This window comes from Amphiprion ocellaris, chromosome 3, assembly GCF_022539595.1.
Source record: "Amphiprion ocellaris isolate individual 3 ecotype Okinawa chromosome 3, ASM2253959v1, whole genome shotgun sequence".
NCBI classification, from domain to species: Eukaryota; Metazoa; Chordata; class Actinopteri; family Pomacentridae; genus Amphiprion; species Amphiprion ocellaris.
In genome coordinates, this window is record NC_072768.1 from 18,510,732 (window position 1) to 18,532,228 (window position 21,497).

General features: G+C 38.3%; 1 protein-coding gene and 9 non-coding genes across 10 annotated transcripts in view; all 10 read right to left on the reverse strand.

Moving 5' to 3' along the window:
• shisal1b (shisa like 1b) overlaps positions 1-21,497 on the reverse strand; it is a 114,636-nt gene extending 93,139 nt beyond the window's left edge. The window contains exon 1 of the mRNA XM_055009148.1: positions 21,402-21,497. The gene's annotated coding sequence lies outside the window, so the exon portion shown is untranslated. The remainder of the gene's footprint in view (positions 1-21,401) is intronic.
• Positions 10,940-11,073, reverse strand: LOC129348626 (U4 spliceosomal RNA). Its single transcript, XR_008601250.1, has one exon. It is a non-coding gene; the product is annotated as a U4 spliceosomal RNA (small nuclear RNA).
• Positions 11,990-12,130, reverse strand: LOC111574147 (U4 spliceosomal RNA). The gene has a single exon (XR_002746604.2). It is a non-coding gene; the product is annotated as a U4 spliceosomal RNA (small nuclear RNA).
• Positions 12,662-12,802, reverse strand: LOC111574145 (U4 spliceosomal RNA). Its single transcript, XR_002746602.1, has one exon. It is a non-coding gene; the product is annotated as a U4 spliceosomal RNA (small nuclear RNA).
• On the reverse strand, positions 13,543-13,683 carry LOC111574146 (U4 spliceosomal RNA). The gene has a single exon (XR_002746603.2). It is a non-coding gene; the product is annotated as a U4 spliceosomal RNA (small nuclear RNA).
• Positions 14,339-14,479, reverse strand: LOC111574151 (U4 spliceosomal RNA). The gene has a single exon (XR_002746608.2). It is a non-coding gene; the product is annotated as a U4 spliceosomal RNA (small nuclear RNA).
• On the reverse strand, positions 16,009-16,149 carry LOC111574148 (U4 spliceosomal RNA). Its single transcript, XR_002746605.1, has one exon. It is a non-coding gene; the product is annotated as a U4 spliceosomal RNA (small nuclear RNA).
• LOC111574149 (U4 spliceosomal RNA) lies at positions 16,675-16,815 on the reverse strand. Its single transcript, XR_002746606.1, has one exon. It is a non-coding gene; the product is annotated as a U4 spliceosomal RNA (small nuclear RNA).
• LOC111574152 (U4 spliceosomal RNA) lies at positions 17,558-17,698 on the reverse strand. The gene has a single exon (XR_002746609.2). It is a non-coding gene; the product is annotated as a U4 spliceosomal RNA (small nuclear RNA).
• On the reverse strand, positions 18,199-18,339 carry LOC111574150 (U4 spliceosomal RNA). The gene has a single exon (XR_002746607.1). It is a non-coding gene; the product is annotated as a U4 spliceosomal RNA (small nuclear RNA).

Below are 21,497 nucleotides of genomic sequence, written 5' to 3' on the forward strand. Positions count from 1 at the left end.
TGAGTCAGTCTGTGTAGTTAAATGGCAAAGCTGTTGGAGACTTTCAATAGAGCGTTATTTTCAACTAATTTCATAGGAGCAAAAATGGGTTTCCATTTAAATTCAGGACTGGTTCCTGACATTCAAAATGGGTTTTATTCTAATTAAACTGTCAAACACATTTGATTTTTTTCCATCAGGACGTCTTGCCTATTGTGTCACTTCGTGAGGTTTGTGTGAAACCAGTATGTGCAGTTTGATCTTGGCTGTGGCCGAGAGTTTTATCTGCTCTTGTTCCCACTATTGTAAGATCTATTAGATAAAGTTAGGGTTCAATTACTGTCTGATTTTCCTTTTCGCATGGGCTTCACTGTCTTTGAACCTTAATATGCTATCAGTCAATCTAACTCATCCTTCAGCGTGCACATTGTTCCAGGCGTCAATGTGGTAATTAAGCCTTGTGATATAGAACATCTTATAGTGCACTGAAAACTTAAATGGGGATTTTTATCTGTGTGTTACTTTGGAGCACACATGTGCATCCCACTTTGCCATGGCTGACATGCACCTTTTCAAAAATGTGAATTGTAGCGTAGAGCTACTATACAGCATGGGGCAAAGTAGATGCCTTATCGAGGCTGCAAGAACTAACTGGTCAGCTTGAGCTGCTTGTGTTTTCTCAGACAAGTTTCAGATAGAGGGTGAAAGCTGTTGGTTGTGAAGAAGCACTCAGTAATCTCACCCTTTTCAGCATCACACATGTAGCACAGCCATTTCTGTTGCTTGCTGTCGTTACCACTCTTTGCCACAATAAATATAAGAGTCTCCTTTTCAGTTTTGAGACAATGCAAACCTGTTGATTAGTGCTCTAGTCAGTTATCTCTAAGTGCTAATAATTAAATTTGGCCAACATGATAAGGCCTAAAAAATGACAGACACTTCCATATCACCTGAGCAAATCATATTATCTAAGAATAGAAACTATAGCAGCCTCCTCAAGACCAGCAGGACCCTGAGGAGACCCATTTATCTGCCAATAAAGGAGCAAAAATGATTATGACCTCTAATTATGTTTCATGGGAGATATCACCACAACATCAGTGGGAATGTACTTGCCGTGCTATATTAAACATTCTGCTTCAATATGAATTATGTATATCACATAAATGTTAAAGTGGAGTAAGTGCCAAGATTAACGCAAATTAAATTAAGCTGGGAAAAAAATGTGTGTATAGTGGAACACTCAATATGTTAAGTTCAGACTTCTCAAAACAAATTCTGCCTGTATTAGTACTAAATATTGTATTCTGCAGTAGAGCCTGCAGTTGAATTTTCCTCAGTGTAAAAATCTTACAAGACTACCAACTGGAGTTTTATTATTTTTGGTGATACAAGAGTGTTTATACATTACCATTAAAAATAAACAACAGAAATGGGTATTTTATTAAAAATAAAGAGTTATGGTAGTCTCTCAAAGTGTAAGATGGTTTTATGTACATGTCAACTCATCCATCTGAATATGGTACAAGGACCAAGATCCCAGCATAAAGTAGACCTCAACAGCACAAATATATAAACGTGTCTTTCATAAATAATTGCTCTGATTTCTTGCACATTTGTGCTTAGTATTACAAAATTGCAACATTCAGATTTTATGAAAAGCCTGTACGTGCTATGTTTGAGTCTATTTCTTGTAAAAGAAAACAAGCACATCCTTGGCCAAGGCACCAACTGCCTGCTACCCACTTACCCCGCAGTGTAAAACTCTCTCTGCAGGCACAACGGTGGCAGGAATAGCAATGTACTGTTTGGCAAGAACATCAAGTCTCTTGAAACATCTTTCCTTTGCTACTAATGAAGTGAATTTTGGTTGGCGATGACGACTTTATGAATAGGCTTTCAGTAAGCAAAATTTAGCGACATAAATGTGTGTACTTAATTTCATGGCAATCCATCCCATAGTTCCACAGACATTTTATGCACATAAACAAACATCAACCACAGGACTGTGCAAAGTCAGACGGCTTCATCTTCTTGGGAGCATGAATATCTGTTTAACATATAATGGCAATCCATATTATTAGATATTTAAGTCTGGACCACAAAAGTGCAGCAGAGTGTTGGAATCTTGATTTGTAATGAACGTAATCACTTACTTCGACAGATTAACATAGAATGCTCTTGAGTTGAGCAAAAACTGGTGTCAATTCAGACATTTCTCACACTTGATACTTCTGGAGTTTTGCAGGGCAGTGACTAGGCGTAGACAATGAAACAAGAACAGCATGTACTAGCGACATTTCATAAATAACAATAGGAACGTCGCTCAAAAGACTACAGTATTTGATAGTTCCACTGAAAGCATTAGACAGAAATGCCATAAAAACAAAAGTAAAACGCAAAATTTAGTTGCATGAACAAAACCTTAATTGTGCTCCCTCCCTAGCTTGTAAACAGCATATCATATCCTTGGTAGATGGAGTCCCTTGACCAGAGGTGGGCAATTAATTTTCATATGGGGCCACATGAGAAACTTTGACGGTTGTTAAGGGCCAGACCAGTACACTTAAAAGCTCTGCTCAATATATATCTCAATAAAAACAGTAAATGAAACAATACAATGATGTACAATGCCCAACTCTTGAATCTCTGCTCTCAGATCCCAAACTCGTTTAAGCACCTTGCCCAGGCTGATCCATCTGACAGCTGTCTGGTAACCAAGGTCACCATGTTCACTATCATCTCCTCCACAAAGACAACAAACTGTCTGTAATTCAATGCTCTTGCCCTGATGAAGTTAACTACTTTAGCTACAACATGAGTCACATGGTTGATTTTTAGCACTGACTTACACAGCACCTCCTGATGTATAATACAATGCAAAAATATCAGTTTCTGTTCTGGGTTTATTTCAGTCACTTTATCTTGCATCCGTTTCAAAAGTCCAACATTTTTCCCTGTCAAATTTGGACAGCCATCAGTTGCAACACCAACTAAATTCTCCCATTTTAGTCCCAGCTTGTTCATGCATGTATTTACCTCAGTGAACAAATCACTCACCGTCGTGGTTCCTTCATTGGCTGCACAGCTGCCAGCTCCTCCGTCATCTCAAAGGTTTTTGTTAGTCCACGTACAAAGATGAGTAACTGGGCTGTGTCACGGACATCACAGCTCTCGTCCAGAGCCGAGGACAAAACGTCAAAATCGTACACTTTGTTGTGCAGCTGAAACTCCAGATTTATGCTCTCCACCCGCCTCGTTACGGTTCGCCTCCAAAGGGTCACATTAACGAACGCTCCTTCTTCTCCGGGCATATAAACGCTGCAGAGTCCACCAGACATTCTTTTATAAACTCTCTATCAGAGAATGGCTTACTGTTTTTGGCGATTTTGTAGGATATTACTAAACTCGTCTTGACTGCTGCATCCCTTGATGTGAGCTTTGGTTAAACAAAAAATCCTTGCTGCTTTAGCAGTTTCTCTAGCAAACCTTCAGACATCCTCCCCGCTCTGTATCAGTCAAATGTTTGTACTTCTCCGCCATGTTTGGTCTCGTAATGTCGATTCAGATTATACACCGCGATCTGTTCTCCACAAACCAGCCCACAGCTTTACCTCTGACTTCAGTGAAGAAATACTTGGAAGTCCATGCCTTGTTAAAAACTCTGCATTCGGAATCAATCTTTCTTTTTTGCCGTTAGCTGACCAACAAACCAATCAGCGCATACGCGAAGTATGGAAAGCACGCGCGAAAAAACGTTAACTTAGCAGATCTTTCAAAATAAAAGCAGTGCAGGCGTATTGTTTGCATGTATTGTGATGAAATACATTTGCATTGGCTTTTAATATTTTCCAGTGACCTCATACGGGCCAGTCAGGGTCATCCGGCGGGCCGGATGTGGCCCGCGGGCCGAAGGATGCCCAGGTCTGACACAGGCGGACCTACCCTGATGGCGACTGTGGCCAGCGTGGATTGGTGGTTGACCTCACAATTTAATTCACGGTCTAAAAACACCCAAGAACCTGTGACTCCCACCGAGAACACCACGCATGCAGGGTTCTCGTTAGATTCACCCTTATCTAAACTGTCTGTAAATTTTTATTTTTATTTTATACTTGATCTCTAACATGCTTTAATTTTTTTTTTATTTCTAGTCCTTTTTTAAAGCTTTTTAGTGTTGTTTTACTTATTGGTTTTAATTAATTTAACTTTTATTATACGTTTTATTTTATCTTTTCCCTTTGCCTGTAGTGGACCTTGAACAACCTCTGTGTATGATTGCTTACTTGTTTTGTTTGTTTTTTTTTTTATTTAATGTATCTCGAGGTAAGATTATTCCTTTATTCTTACTTATGTTTACTGAGGTGTGTAAATGTATTTATTTGTGTGCTTGTGTTAACATCAAAAATTCTGACCTGAGTACTTTGGTAAATGGTAAAGTGGTGTAATTCAAAGTAATGTGGTTAAGTTAAAATTAAAAGTTTTTTCTCCTGGACTTTATAAGAAATAGGTCATTAAAAATTGTCAATAATTATCCCTATCATCTGCAATAAAACATTTTATCATGTCAATTTTTTAGCTATATTACCCAGCCCTAGTAGGGACATCACACTCCAATTTGTTCAACACCCCAGTGTTCCCAGAAAAAAATCACATGGTGTTAGATTAGCGCGAGCAGCACCAGAAGCCATTTTTAGCTGGCTATAACAAGTAGAAAGACAAGAACAGATGAGACACAGCAAGGGGGGCGTGACACAGTTGAGTTGGAAGTACTACTTTAATAAACTCCCACCTGATGTCCCAACCTCAAAACCCTGCACCTTGTTAAAATTCCCAGGCCTCAAGAAAAGTCACCTATGTCTCACTTCATACTTTGCTGTCAGCCAATTACAACGCCTCGCAGCAGCACTGTGACAGAATACAATCAAAGACCACGCACTTACTGTACAATAGGTTCTGAAATTCTGGACATAATTAATATCTCACAGCCTGTCCATTTTGCAGCAGAGTTACTTGAACAGCTCCTTTAATGTGAATTCAGATTTTCTAGTCATTAAACAGTAAACAGGCAGAACATTCCCATGTGTTTAACAATGACATAATTAAACTTTGCTTCTAGAGAGTGAACTCACTGCACTTTCTGAAGATTTTTATTCTTCTGGCTCTTCACATTGGCTAAAGTAAAAACATTACAACAACTAAAGTGGCATAAATCTCTCTGAGAATTTTCCAAAGCATTTGAACTGGACCACCACCACTCAAATGCACTAATTTAGGAGCACATTTTTCTTACAAGCAAAATACAAAACAATTAGAAAATGTAATCACAAAATAGGAGTGTTAATAATCATGCAAGTGAGAACAACTAATATAGTAATTGCCCTCATGTAAGCCTCTTCTCTTTTAATGAGCACCAAGTAGCCTGGGACAATGAATTCAAATTAGACAAAACAATAAAACATTCAAATTGGCATGAAAAGATGTTATTTTTTGTCTTTATCAATTCGTGCGCTCATTCAGACACAGAAATGTTGTTCACTTCCTCTGACTAATTGCCTTGACCAGGCCGGGACCTGCTCTGCTGTAATAACAGGATTTTAAAGGAGCCATTTTCTAAGGGATTATATGGCTGGTTGGTATAACGCACTGCCTTTAGTACATGCTCTTCCTCAATTCAGTTTCATTTAAGAAGGTCAAAATACCTTGGAGAGGCTGGGACCATGGGAATTAAAGCTTTTATACAGTCCACACATCAGGGATTTTAGCTCATCCCTTGATGAAGGTGGTTATATAAACTGACCGTGGAAATATTCAGCAGTGCTGGGTCTCTAATTTCTCCCAAGTCGTTGTGTTACATAAAGATATACATGTATATTGTACTTGATTCACAATGTAAAACTCAAAGTCTCAATGGGCTTTACTGAAGATTACATGGAATTGCACCAGTAGAAAGGGTGAGTGGGTGAGGAGGGGGTCAACATTTGGTCACATTGTAATTTCCAATCAAATCAAAGTTCTTTGTGAAGTTTACTTATGATTAAAGTGGCTATATGGGCATGCTTGTTAAAACTGCACACAATCCCAGTTTGCCCTGAGAGCAGGCAATAATCTTGTCAAAGAAATCCAATTAAAAGCACCTGGATCCTGAGGAAACAGGGGAGACGGGTACCTTTTAAAAAGCTATTTCTGAGAGCCACAGGCTACCAGGGGCTACCAGGGCTCTGCTCTTAATAGTCTGAAGGAGCTGGGGTTCCCTTCTCTGGCAACCAGTACATTGACACGTGCATAAATGCACATACAAGTACACTACTACTATACACACCAACTTCAAATTGCACAGCTATTAAATACTGTAGCAACCTACAAAATCTACACGCTATTTATACGGCATCCAGTTGTCATTCCAAACAACATTCAGCACGGAGTCGAGGACTTATACAACTCGAGATTGAATTCTCCTGTTACGGACATCCCAGTTACATTGCAATTATACTGTGTGACTATTCATTGTCAGCCTGCTGAGTTAATTAGAAGGATTAGCCCAGTTTACACATAATAAAGAATGAAACTTGTAGCATCTGTGGATTTAACCATAAAGACTGTCTGTCCCTACAACGGTCCATATTTTAAGTCCCTCTCCAGTCGTTGATTAAACCCCTAAAAACTCACCTCTGTGTATTAAAATGACATATTTAGAAGTGTTTTCCATGAAATATATCCCTCTCTGCCACAATATGGCTCAGACATGATTACACGGTAGCTTCCACTAGAATGTGTGGATCTATGACATTTGCATCTCTCTCTCAAACCATCCCTTTGCAGCTTACTGCAGCTTGAGCACCTCAGCTCACCTACAACTCTGCTCAAACACTGGAAAACTACTCCACACTAAACAATGGCATGTTGTATAACTGGAGGAACATGTGTTCAAACCAGGAAAATCCATAAGTAGAGCAATACAGAACAGTCCACCTTGCAAGTTGAAAGGGTTGATTCCATCCATTTGGTCCATATGAAACCTGAATAGGTGTATTTGAGACATATACATACATACAAACATTGCACTTTTATGCTATAAATGCTCCATTATGCTGTTGGCTGCTTATTTTTCTCATGGTATGTCCTCCAGGATTTAAAAAACAGTCTTTTTCCTTTATCAATTGACCAGAAATAATATGAAAATGTATAGATTTTTGTCAAAAAAGGTAACACAGTCATATTGTCTTCACTTTACGGTGACAAATTTTATTGTTGTGTTAACAGTAGTCACGCCCCAAATGCCCAATCTAAGTCAAGAAAATCCTGACCTGCACTAAGGTAAAAGCCTGAATTTCTTTAACGCTACTGTCTGTGGCTGCCTATGAACACTGCAAGAAAAGCTAAGTGCTATATAAACCATTGCATATTGTGTAATACTTCATAGCAGGAGATAAAAACAGATTATTCATCTACACAGAACTGCCAATCATTGCACAACATGACTGTAATTGTTACAATTTAAAGCTCTTTTGTTCCTAAGCAAGATGGCCAACCCTTTGACATCTTTAACCAATCAAAAGGAGAGAAAACAGAAAAAAGGTGAACAAAGTGTCAAGGGAAACAGTTATCCCTGGATGAAGTGTTTTCAAAGTAATTGAAGCTGAAATACAATCACGATAGCTACCTCCCGTGTCAGGGTGTCACAGGAGACAGCTAATTGGGGGCAACCCCTTGTACGCCACGCAGCCATTAGGAAGGAGATGGCATTAGAGGATTGGAACAAGTTTAATTGGGTGTGTTGAATATCTTGATAACTTTTGAGGTTTCTGTTCATTCGTGTGATCTCTACATTTCTGGTTATCTGCCAAGAATAACGGGCTCAGTTCAGAGAAGAGGAAGAGCACTCACAGAAAGGTGAAGCAAAAAGGATGTCCATAATTGGCCGCAAATCAAAGCATCTCTTTTAGATTTGCACCTGCTTTTTAAAAAAAAAATAGAATAGGCTGTGATGTCTCCGTCTTTGAAGACAAGCTTGGTTTTCCATTTGGAGCATGGAGTAGTACGTAACTGGATTTGTGACAAATAGGATCAAAACAAAAGACCTGCTGCAAAGCAGATTGCAAATTAGCTTGCGAAACAAAAGATCTGAGGAAAATGATTAAAACTAGTTTTTGTTTACTCTGATCTTGAAAAATGTCTTCATTTGTAATGGAGTTCATGCTAATTACAGCATTCATATTATGCTAGTTGGAAGAAAAGCATGAAAGCAGGGCAGTTAATTGCATGGTGGCTATAGAAAAAAAGAGTTAATATTTCAGAAAGCCTTGCCATCCCTACCTGTGATATTTTATTATAAACAATGTTTTTCTCCCCTGGTATACAGCCTTTAGTGTAGAAGCCGACCTGAATTTATTCAACATCTTGTACAGAGTATGAAGGGAAATTACTTTCTGTGACGTGATGGTGTCTTCCTCCACAACTGTCAAACCTGAAAAGTAAAACCATTTCACAGGAAAGGGAATACTCTCACACATTTCCTAAAAGACCTGAGCGAGACAGAAAGAGGGAGGAAGAGAGAGAAGGGGGATGCACTGGTTTCCATAGCAATTGCTGGCACTGTCACATGGTTACCTAGGAACTAGTCCTGTGATGCTGTGCAATTTATTTGTTTATGTTTGGCGTGTCTCCAGCTGTCACTTGCATAGAACAAAGCCATACCTTCTATTTCATTTCTGACACATAAACACCTGTCAGTGTAATCTCAACGGTCAGAGTTCGAGAGATTTCAAGTGTGCAATGCGCGGCAGAGGGGGGGTGGGGGGCTCCAGCTTATCTCACTTCATTTGTCTGAGACCATAATTACATCCCAACGTGTATCAAACACTGGGTCACATGCAGGTCAAGAGGACCGCACGCACGCACGCACGCACGCACGCACGCACGCACGCACGCACGCACGCGCGCGCGCACACACACACACACACACACACACACACACACACATTAGCCATGATGCTCCATTTGGTGCAGGCAGATCAATGCTCAGTGGATGTGTATAACAGGCAGTAAAAGCAAGAGCTTCGCGGGTCATGCTGAATGAAGATTAAATGCAAGAGCCGTCTTGCAAGTAATTTATGTAAATATAAAGTATTCTTCAAAGCTTTAGTTTCACCTTTGATGAAGACAACCAAATGCTCCATTTGTCTGAGAGCATTATCTATTTTTTTCCCACAATCTGATTACCAGTGATGAGGAATGATTCATTACAAGCAGCAAGATTACAATAATCACATTACAAAATATCTGAACCTCTGATCAGATATAGATACTGATGTGAAACTCAGACTAATTACATGTCTGCTCAGAAACATGTCCTAATGATAAAATATATTTTAACTGCCATACTGTAGATGAAAATGCACATGCAGACAACTTGAAACTAATTTCACACACAGAGCTACTGACACTGCTTATGATAACATTAATCTCTGATGAATTTTTAAACACCAATACGGCTGAATTGGATGAAAATTCATTATTGAGTTGGAATAATTCACTGGGTTGTAATACAATTTTGGAAAATAATCCATGAATTACAATTTTATTAAATAGCTTCCTCAATTCTGGTGAGCAGTGCTACAGCTGAATATAATATTTTGTAAAAACTGTCAGCCTCATCACAGTTATAAATACGGACAGTGTGAGCAAGTGAGAGAATTAAGTACATTCACATGACAGCAAGGGTGTAAGAGTGCTGACAGGGTGACTAGAGGCTCGGAGCTCATCTGCCAAATGAGAACACAGCCTTGATTAAACCCTCAACCCCTGTGATTACCTAAAACCCACCCTTCTTCTAATCAGAGATCACTGCAATCAACAGTCTCTACAGGCTGCTAAAACATGACTAGACAAATGTTATTTTCAATTTTGAAAGAGAATCTCCATTACAGGTGATTATGACACAGCAATCGCCATTAAGCTGCAAAAAAGTTTGTGTAAGATCTTTAAAGCATTTCTGTTAATTCTTCAACACCTTGCTACAAACTAAATGGCCCTTTGATAAAAGGTTAACAGATACAGCTGTATGTTAATCTGTGTCAGTCTTACTTTCTCCTTCCATTCGCCATAACCCTACAGTGCCCCCTGCTGTTCTGGAAAGTACATTGCATTATAATGAGGATACTCTATTAATGACACAAGTGATGACAAAATGATTCTATTTTATAAAGTATTTCCCGAAAATATAGTCAGTGACATTCAGAAAGTAGTTTTCAGTTCATATAGCTCACAAATATGAAAACAGCTGAGAGTGAGGACAAGAAGGCTGCTGATATAGAGGTCATGAGAAATATCTAAAAAGTAACTGATTCTGAAGATCGGAAATGGAGCTGACTGCTTTTTTAAACTGAAAATTTAAGGCATTTTCAGGCCAACAACTTAACAGTTAGAAGTGCTACATTTTTTCAGTATTACTTTAGTTTAAAATACACTCAAGTAGACAAAATACAGTTCTGTTTTAGTAAATTAAATCTTTATTTGAACACTGGATCTGAAACTTAGAAATGAACATCATGCTTGTTTGGAAATGTCTACATTACAGGAAGATTTTCCTACATTTCTTATGTAAATTTTGCCAGATTATCAAAGGTAAAATAAAAGGTGTCAATCTGTCAAAGTGAATTTCCAAATAAAATTGCCTTGAATAAAAAAAGCATCTTTAATTACTAAATTCTTGATATATTTAATGGGTCAATCCTATCTATTTTTATGACATGGAGAAAACACTAGGAAACAATAGTTGTGATAGAAAAATAGGAGAAAATGCAATATTGTACAAGGTCTGTATCACATTGGAGAAACCTAGATTTCAAGCACTTAACAGGAGAACACATTTAAAAGGCCTTTTTTTGTATTTCATGTTAAATCTTAAAAGCCATTCCTAATGAAAGTCTTCCCTGGATTTGTTAACAATAATGTCAAGTCTCCTCAGAGAACAGCAAAAATGACATCTATGGACTATGTTTCAAGTCATCAAGGTGGGTTGAAGTTTTTAAATAGCAATAATCACACCTCAAATACACCTCATAGGCTAACACAGTGCCACTAGAAAAGGACAAATCACTTTATTAACTGAGGGGCGAGTTCCAATATGTGCATACTTCTCTGAAAAGTCAGTTTAAAGTTAAACTGCTGTCATGGCATGATTGTTGCAGGTTAAGAAAGCCTGTTCATCTCCTCAGTCAGCTGCTGATCAAGGTGTCAATCAACATCAACAGATGTAAATATTTAATTATTTGTGTGTTTGAGCAATTGATAGTGTGGCTTGGGCTGGATGAGACTAAACATGTCCAAACAAGTTCAGAAATGAGGAAGTTGTGAGACTACATTTAATAAATAGGATGCCAGAGTGACACTGGTACTAAAATGATGATTTCACTCATTGTGCATACCATACTGAGCATCTTCAGCTCAGAATATTCTATGAACAGACTATAATCTATTTGTTTTGTTTATGTTTTATAATCAATTAAAAGGTAATTTTAAAAAATAGTTCTGGAACCATTTATCTGTCTTACCACCATTTATTTGGGCTACTGTGAGATTTTATGGCGAAACTTTTTTCCCCACACCAGCACCTGAATATCTTCTCTTGCACTATATAAAGGGTCGGTCACTCAAATTACTGATAAAAAATTTTATTTATGAAAATAAATATTTATATTTGAAAATCTTTACATAAAGTTTTCTAAATGTAAATAATATAAATGAAACTCATTTCAAGGCACACGGTTTGAGAACCACTGGTCTGGCTGGTAGCTGTCACTATCATGTTTATGTGGAACACAGACTAAGCAAAAGAGGAAATGGAATGACATTACTTCTAATAATAAAAACAACATTATTTCTTTACACCTCATCAGTCTCCTTAGAGGCCATCAAAAAAACCATTGCTGACTATTCTGTGCTATAAACTATCAATACAGTTAAAAAAAAAAAAACTCTAAAGACTTTCTGCTTTACAACTAATCAGTCTCTATAGAGACCATCAAAAATTGCCATTGCTGACTATATTTCAAGTCATCAAGGCAGGCACTGGGTTAAAGTTTTCAACCAGCAATAATCACACCTCGGATAAACCTCATAGATTACGATACTGCCACTGCGAAAGGATGGATACTGCAAAGTACTGAGAGGAAGTCTCTGATATGTACATACATGATTGCAAAAGAAACCAGTCAGGCCACAATAATGTCACTGTAACTATAATATTGTTTGGGGCAGAAAAGCCAGCTAAAATGTGATGAAATAGACTGAAATTGCTGTTGTCGTAGGGTGAGGTAATTTTATTGAGTTTCCAGATCTGGTACTAATCATAGATGTGCCTGGGATGCTTGTGAACAATAATAATTAAGTGAAATGCTTCACAAATTAGTTTTAAAAAGTAAACATAGCAACATCTACAGCAGACATGTATACATATCTCAATAGAATACAATAGAATTTCATCAAAAATGAATCAACTGGTGGAAAGATAACACAAAAAGCTCTAAATACACTTGTTTCAAGAATACAAACATTACTTATAATTTATGTCATTGTTAATAGTGGAGTTTATCACAAACTGCAAGCAGTTAAAATGTGTTGACATCTATGATGCAAGCACTTCGTCCTTATCATACATTTTTTTCTACAACTTTATCAGTCTCCTTAGAGACCGTCAAAAATTGCCATTGCCGACTATATTTCAAGTCGTCAAGGCGGGGTATTGGGTAAAGTTTTCAACTAGCAATAATCGCGCCTCGGATAAACCTCATAGGCTACGATACTGCCACTGCGCAAAGATAGCAATCACTGTCAACAGACAGGGGAGTCTCTCCGAGCAGCACTCCTCTCTGTCAGGGTTTTAACTGGTCGTCATTAGGACGCTAAAATCATGTCGAAATATATCCAACTGAATCCCTACTGATGAACTTAATATAATTACTGCCACGCAAGCAAGGAAAGATCGATAATATAAAACTCAGATACACTTTAAATGCTATATTCATACAGTCGCTATACGAAGCATTGATTGATGTAATTTTGTGGAACAGTCATGTAGTAACTCGTAATCAATACGAATAAAGGCAGGGACAAACAAGCCAACACTAAACTCACCCACAGTGATAAGTAAAGACACAGCACAGCATTAAATAGAGACGCAAAGAAGTTATGAAGTTATATTCGGAAATGACGTACCATCCTGTGCGTCTCTGTTTAATGTCCCCTAAACCCACTCGCGTAGACGAAGTAGTTTTGACCGGGCTATTTAAAACATGTAACTAAACAGAAAATGGGGAGAGTATGTAGAGAAAGAAATACTCAAATTAATTGACGTGAATAAAAAGTATGACTTGTCAAAACACTATAATGCATCATACAGACAAAAACTAAAGCAGTCCCTTTTAGGTTAAAACGGTATATTAGCGGACTGCAATACAGTTGCACTATAATACATAAGCGACTTCAAAAAGTATTCACCAGCAAGCGAATACCTCTAAGTACAACAGTTGCATCAGACAACTTATTTTGACATTTAATCAGTCTCCGTAGAGACCGGCAAAAATTGCCATTGCTGATTATATTTCAAATCATGAAGGCGGGTATTGGGTTAAAGTTTTCAACCAGCAATAATCGCACCTCAGATTAACCTCATAGGTTACGATATTGCCATTGCGAAAGAATGGATTGTAACAAAGCCTGAGAGGGAGTCTCTAATCTGTACATAGCCCTCTGCTAGGGTTTAAACACTGCAGAGTGACTGTAAAGGAAACCAGTCAGGCTACACCCAGGTCACAGACAGGGTGTGGCCTAAACTGGATGAGACTCAAGAAGGCTCTGGGCATCCGAGGACATAGTGTTTAATGAAAAGTCTCAGGCCTAAGTCTTTTTTTCTTCACAAAAGAAGGAATAATTTACAAAAAAAAAACTTTTCAGGGCTGGTCTATTTAAAGGGTCAGACACTCAAATTACTGGTACATCTAATTTATGAAAGTATTTCCAATAAACATCTCTACAATTGATTCTACCAATGTAAACTGTTTAAATAAAACTAATTCTTAGACAGTTTGAGAACCACTGGTCTTGCTGCCTACTCTCAATTGTGATGATTATGTAGAACATGACTTTGCAGAAAGCGCAGTGTCTCATATTTTATATTAATTTTACCCTGAAATAACTTGAAAACAGCACAGCTATCAGACTATAATACAGCCCAAAGTTTATCAAGACCTTGACAACACCACTGATGGAAAAAAATTTTACTTTTCAAGTTACTGACACATCATCAATAGCTTTGTTTAAAAAAATCTCAAATATTTTCTTTTTCACAATTTATCAGTCTCTGTAGAGACTGTCAAAAATTGCCATTGCTGACTATATTTCAAGTCATCAAGGCGGGCATTGGATTAAAGTTTTCAACCAGCAATAATCACACCTCGGCTAAACCTCATAGGTTACAATACTGCCACTACGAAAGGATGACTACTTCAAAGTACTGAGAGGTAGTCTCTAATGTGTACATACCCCTCTGCTAGGGTTTAACACTGCAGCATGACTGTAAAGGAAACCAGTCAGGCAGCAGACAGGGTGTGGCCTTGGCTTGATGAGATGAACAATGAAAGCTCAGATAACAAGTAGTTATCAGACTTCATCCAGTGAGGAGAAGACCAGGTAACACCACTTGATTTTGAATAATTACTTTACTCACTGTCGCACAGTGGTGTTGTTGGGCCTGGGCATGTGTCAATATAACCCTGACTGTTTAATAAATAGCCCCAGGCCTAAATCTTTTCTTGTTTATTTCTTCTGCCTTTTTTAACAAAAGAAGGAATAATGCACAAAACAACTATCCAAGACTTGACTTTTAAGGGGTTGGTCACTCAAATTACTGTTACATTCAATTAATGAAACAAGTATTTCCAATACACACCTTGCATTTGATTCTACCAATTTAAACCATTTAAATAAGACTAATTCCAAGACACAAACTACATAGACCACTGGTCTTCCTGCCTGCTCTGACTGTAATGTTTATGTGGAACATGGCCTGACTATAAAAGAAAGTGGGATGACCTTACTTTGTAGAAAGCACATCTGATTATTTTATATTCATTTTAACCTGAAATTACTTGAAAATTGTACAATTATCAGACTTTAATACAGGCCGTAATTTATCAAGACCTTGACAGCACCGTTGATGGAGGATCTTGTTCAAGTCATTAACACACAGTTTCTTTGTTTGAAAGCCTTTTATGCTTTAAACAACTTATACAGTAAAAGTATTCCAAAAATCTTTCCTTTACAATATGTCAGTCTCCTTAAAGACCAGCAGCTGGATGAGACAAAAGATGAAAACATAGAAATTAGGCAGTTGCCAGACTTCATTCAATGCGGAGGAGGAGGTCAGGTAACACCACTTGATTTTGAATAATTACTTCACACACTGTCACAGAGTGGTGTTGTTTGGCCGGGGCATCTGATGACACACTGTTCAATAAATAGTTTGAGGCCTAGCTCTGTGCTTTTGTCTTTATTGTTTTTTCTTTTACACAAAAGTAGGAATAATACATAAAACAACTATTTAAGACCTGACCATTTAAGAGGTTGGTCACTTAAATTACTGTTACATTCAATTTATGAAAACAAGTATTTCCAATGCATAACTTTACATTTGATACTGCCAATGTAAACCGTTTAAATGAGATTAATTCTGAGAGACAAAGTCTGAGAAACGCTTCTCTCACTGGGATCTTGATGTAGACCATGGAGTAAGCATAAAACAAAGTGGGGTGACCTTACTTTGCAGAGAGCAGTTTGACATTTACTTTACTCTGAAAAAACATGAAAATAGTGCAGTTATCAGACTGTAGCCCCAGGCTTATCTAGACCTTGACAACACTATTGATGGAGAATTCTAATTTTCAGGTCACTAACACACATTGCAGCACCTATGTTTAAAAGCTTTTAATGTTTTTACTATAAACATCTTTTCTCTAGACAACTTATCAGTCTCTGTAGAGACCGTCAAAAATTGTCATTGCTGACTATATTTTAAATCATCTAGGTGGGCATTGGGTTAAAGTTTTCAACCAGCAATAATCACACCTCGGATAAACCTCATAGGTTACGATACTGCCACCGCGAAAGGATGAATACTGCAAAGTACTGAGAGGGAGTCTCTAAAATGTACATACCTGTCTACTAGGTTTTAACACTGCAGAATGATTGCAAAAGAAACCAGTCAGGCTACAATAATGTCATTGTAACTATAATATTGCCAACTAAAATGTGATGAAATTGCTGTTGTCACAGGGTGATGTAATTTTATTGAATTTCCAGATCTGGTACTAATCATAGATGTGCCTGGGATGCTTGTGAACAATAATAACTAAGTGAAATGCTTCACAAATTAGTTTTAAAAAGTAAACATAGCAACATCTACAACAGACATGTATACATATCTCAATAGAATACAACAGAAATTCATCAAAAATGAATCAACTGCTGGAAAGAAAACACAAAAAACTAAATACACTTGTTTCAAGAATACAAACATTACTTATAATTTGTTTCATTGTCAATAGTGGAGTTTATCACAAAGAGTTACAATGTGTTGATATCTACTATGTAAGCGCTTTATTCATACTTTAAATTTCTTTTGCACAACTGTATCAGTCTCCTTAGAGACCGTCAAAAATTGCCATTGTCGACTATATTTCAAGTCGTCAAGGCGGGGTATTGGGTAAAGTTTTCAACTAGCAATAATCGCGCCTCGGATAAACCTCATAGGCTACGATACTGCCACTGCGCAAAGATAGCAATCACTGTCAACAGACAGGGGAGTCTCTCCGAGCAGCACTCCTCTCTGTCAGGGTTTTAACTGGTCGTCATTAGGACGCTAAAATCATGTCGAAATATATCCAACTGTATCCCTACTGATGAACTTAATATAATTACTGCCACGCAAGCAAGGAAAGATCGATAATATAAAACTCAGATACACTTTAAATGCTATATTCATACAGTCGCTATACGAAGCATCGATTGATGTAATTTTGTGGAACAGTCATGTAGTAACTCGTAATCAATACGAATAAAGGCAGGGACAAACAAGCCAACACTAAACTCACCCACAGTGATAAGTAAAGACACAGCACAGCATTAAATAGAGACGCAAAGAAGTTATGAAGTTATATTCGGAAATGACGTACCATCCTGTGCGTCTCTGTTTAATGTCCCCTAAACCCACTCGCGTAGACGAAGTAGTTTTGACCGGGCTATTTAAAACATGTAACTAAACAGAAAATGGGGAGAGTATGTAGAGAAAGAAATACTCAAATTAATTGACGTGAATAAAAAGTATGACTTGTCAAAACACTATAATGCATCATACAGACAAAAACTAAAGCAGTCCCTTTTAGGTTAAAACGGTATATTAGCGGACTGCAATACAGTTGCACTATAATACATAAGCGACTTAAAAAAAAGTATTCACCAGCAAACGAATATCTGTAAGTGCAACAGGTGCAGGATACGTTTTATTTTGACATTCAATCAGTCTCCACAGAGACCGGCAAAAATTGCCATTGCTGACTATATTTCAAGTCATTAAGGCGGGTATTGGGTTAAAGTTTTCAACCAGCAATAATCGCACCTCAGATTAACCTCATAGATTACGATATTGCCACTGCGAAAGAATGGATTTTAACAAAGCCTGAGAGGGAGTCTCTAATCTGTACATAGCCCTCTGCTAGGGTTTAAACACTGCAGAGTGACTGTAAAGGAAACCAGTCAGGCTACACCCAGGTCACAGACAGGGTGTGGCCTAAACTGGATGAGACTCAAGAAGGCTCTGGTCATCCGAGGACATAGTGTTTAATGAATAGTCTCTGTAAAGGAAACCAGTCAGGCAGCATTAACGTTTGATAAAGAAAAGCCAGTTAGCATGCCGAAATCAGATGCTACAAATTAAACACGATATAAAACAGATTATTCGGTAAATATACTTGTTCTAAGAACACTCAAATACTACTTTAGCATCTGCTAGAGATAAATACTCGCTGTCTCTGAGGAAAACTATAACTATCAATGTCCTTGCGACAACAAAAAGCAAAACTGTCATTGTAAAATACATACCTCACAGCAACTACACTCGAAGCGTTAAGCAGTCTACTGTATTTTCGTAAACATACAAATCAGTCTCCTTAGAGACCGTCAAAAATTGCCATTGCCGACTATATTTCAAGTCGTCAAGGCGGGGTATTGGGTAAAGTTTTCAACTAGCAATAATCGCGCCTCGGATAAACCTCATAGGCTACGATACTGCCACTGCGCAAAGCTGATTTGAAGTCAGTGAGGGCGGGGGGTGTCCTTCTGCTACATACAATCCTCAGTAATGGTACACTTTTATCAGCTGAAGACAAAACATACGGCATTTAGAGCACAATCTAAAACGTACATTCAACCAACGCCGCCGATCGCTGAAATTTGCTCATTTTTAAGTTTAAATGTATTTTAAACTGTCGCCGTGACGCAAAGCATCATGGGAGCTCCCACAGTCTTTTGTCATATCCGCCCCGCCTCTATATATACGTTTATTCCTTTTAAAACTGTCTGTTTGTATCATACTGTACGGAGATTTTGCAAAACAGTCCATAAGACACCTAATATGAAATCCAAACATTTAATAAAGTCGGATTGTGAGAGTCGCCAGTCTACGGTGGCTCATTTGACTGAATCGCGAATTACTGTATAGGAGGGTTTACATTTCCTTAAGGGAAATTAAGTATTATAGTGCTACAAAATAAGAAAATGCGTTAGTCTAATAATAATAAATAGGATTTTTTTAATCTCAGAAATTTCATTCGAAAAAGAGCATTTTCAACGTCCCGGAAGACTAATTCCTGTTCACCAGGTTTGGACATGGCTATGCTACCGAGCCTCCACCAGATGTCAGTGCAGGCGAGGCTAAACCATACAGTCTATGGGCTAAACCTGCTCTGGTTTGCCGAGAAGGCCTCAAATTTAATGTTTTACAAACAGCATATGGTATGTGTACGAAGCACCGAAGAAAACGTTAGCAGTTATACAGCATGTAATGGTTCATAACGTTTACATAACTGAAGCCATTAGCACGATTAAAGTAATGGCGCCTAACTGGCTGAACACGATTTATCACCGTCTGGACACGATTAAAATTATAAGAGCTGATGATACAGCGAAGACACCACTTTAGTTGAATATATTCTAGCATGTACTGATGTTATACCGTGAAAACGCAAGCTTGTCCCTCCAACTATCGTCCTTTTTGATACAATTATTAAGCTAATGGGGAGGAAAACTTTTCTCACCTGCTCACTTCTGCTTGAAAAACTTTCAGGAGGAAAAACTTGAGAAATGTTCCAAGTGTAATGTTCCAAACACAAATAAATAAATCCAAATGGGGCACAGAGGATGAAGTAATTTCCACCTGGTCAATCAGCACCTGTAAGAAGTTGCTCTGCTCTCTGGTGATGTTAGCCCAGAGTAAAAAATGGCCGGACAGGAAATTGATTAAACAACTTGTAGTTTCCGTATTTTAACTATGCGTGTATGTAATGGATTACCTTTCAGAATTTGCCCTAAACAAATTTCATGTCCAAGCCCATTCATTTTCCACTGGGCCAGAGACGATTTTAGACTGTCAGCTCTGGAAGCACGTGGCTTTGAATAGTTAATGTCCCCGAAAAAGGCTCTAAACAGGTAAGTTGCACTATTGTCAGCAGCTGTGACTGGTTTTTAGGAATTATTTAGGCATTCGCCTGTTAAATCACCTGCATCCCGTCCCCTCATTTTAATATATAACTGTTTTCTAAAAGTTGTGTGTGTTTTAGAGAAAATAAATAGGACAAAGTCAACACAGAATCCTGACCAGATTAATAAGCACAGTTCTGCACGAAAGGGATGCAAAAGCTTCTCTTTGCAGAGCACAGGCTTGGGGACAAAGACCATAAATTCTTGGGCATATTTGATCACTGGTGTGGATCTCTAGGGATTAACTACTAAGCCTCTGAGTTGAAGAGGGATACAATGAGTCTGCAATGGCATTCATTAATTAAAAAATAATAGGAGAGATTTAAAATCCTCTCCGAGTCAGCCACCCGAGGTAAGGACACTAAAATGAGGCTTGTCTCTTATTGTACATGTGTTTTGGTCAGGCTGTAAGCCCTTAGTAATGGTATGCACTTGCAGACTGTGCATAGAACACAAACTGTAATTTCACCGTGTGGATATTAGAAGCCTTTTCACTTGTTGTGAAGCTTCAGTGGGATAATGCAGGTGCTTCTGGGTGCTCAGCAGATAAGCATTGGCGTGCCAGGTGTTAAAGCTGCCTGGGCTGACACATTAGACAGGGATTTGCTCCTGCCAGAATGTCAGGCCAATGAGGCTCATAGAGGTAGGCTTGGATCACTGTCAGGGACAGGTAAGTACGCAGATAAGGGGATTACACCATGTTTGCGCTAGGTAATCTCAAATGAATCCTGTCAGCCTCTGTTTCATCCTCACCTGGAAAGCTCAAATTTCTCTCTTCTCAACCCAAGGAACATACTACACGGACAAAGTTCAATTCACAAGATGATCCTTTTAACCTGGCTTAAAGCGAATTTGAGGACACATTGGTTTATGGTCATTTAACAACTGTGACAGTAATAATCTCCTGTAATTCTCTGAGGCACCTGACTACTTTTGTGTATTAGTATATTCCTTTTTATCACCTGTTCTGCCTAGTCAAGTGATGTGTGGGTTTTATAATCACCAGGGCCATGGCAGAAATGAGATCTGGTTCGGTGGTCCCTCACTTGCAAGGTTTAAACTTGACCTGTTGAACAAACAGGACTCTGTGAGAGTAACTGAAAGTCTCTTTGGACCGTGGCCTTCCCCGCTGGTAGACAGAGTGATGAAAATAGAGTGTAACAGATGGCTTAGCTGTTTCGGCCATTCAGCACAGGCTGCTGGACAGCCTACATAATACCATGACATCCAAAGGGGGCTCAGTGGACAGCCCTCAGTCTTCAATATGCCAAGAGCTAATTTCCCCCTGAACCATCAATCACAGCACTCATATAAGAAAGGAGGAAAAACAATGTCATACTCAGGTCATGATCTAACCCATCTTATATGCAGTACAGCAGCTCATAGTAGTTTCAGTAAGACTGTGGAAATGAAAGTTTGTCAGTTAAATCCAGAGCTTGTGTGTGTGCCAGCATGGCTGATGCAGCTTTCTCCCTGTAATCACACATTTACAGACCTTTGCAAGGACCACAGCCTCTTTCAGTTTCTGATTAGTGACTCAATAAGACATGGCTGACACATGATTTTAAAAGCAGGTGCATGCAAACAGGAGTGTTTGTGCATTTGTTTACCTCGACATGAGTGTAGCGGGACGTACAGGGGCCTTTGTGTAATCTGGTCTACATCACATCAGCCTGGTTAAAGACATTTATTGATGCTGAAAGTCC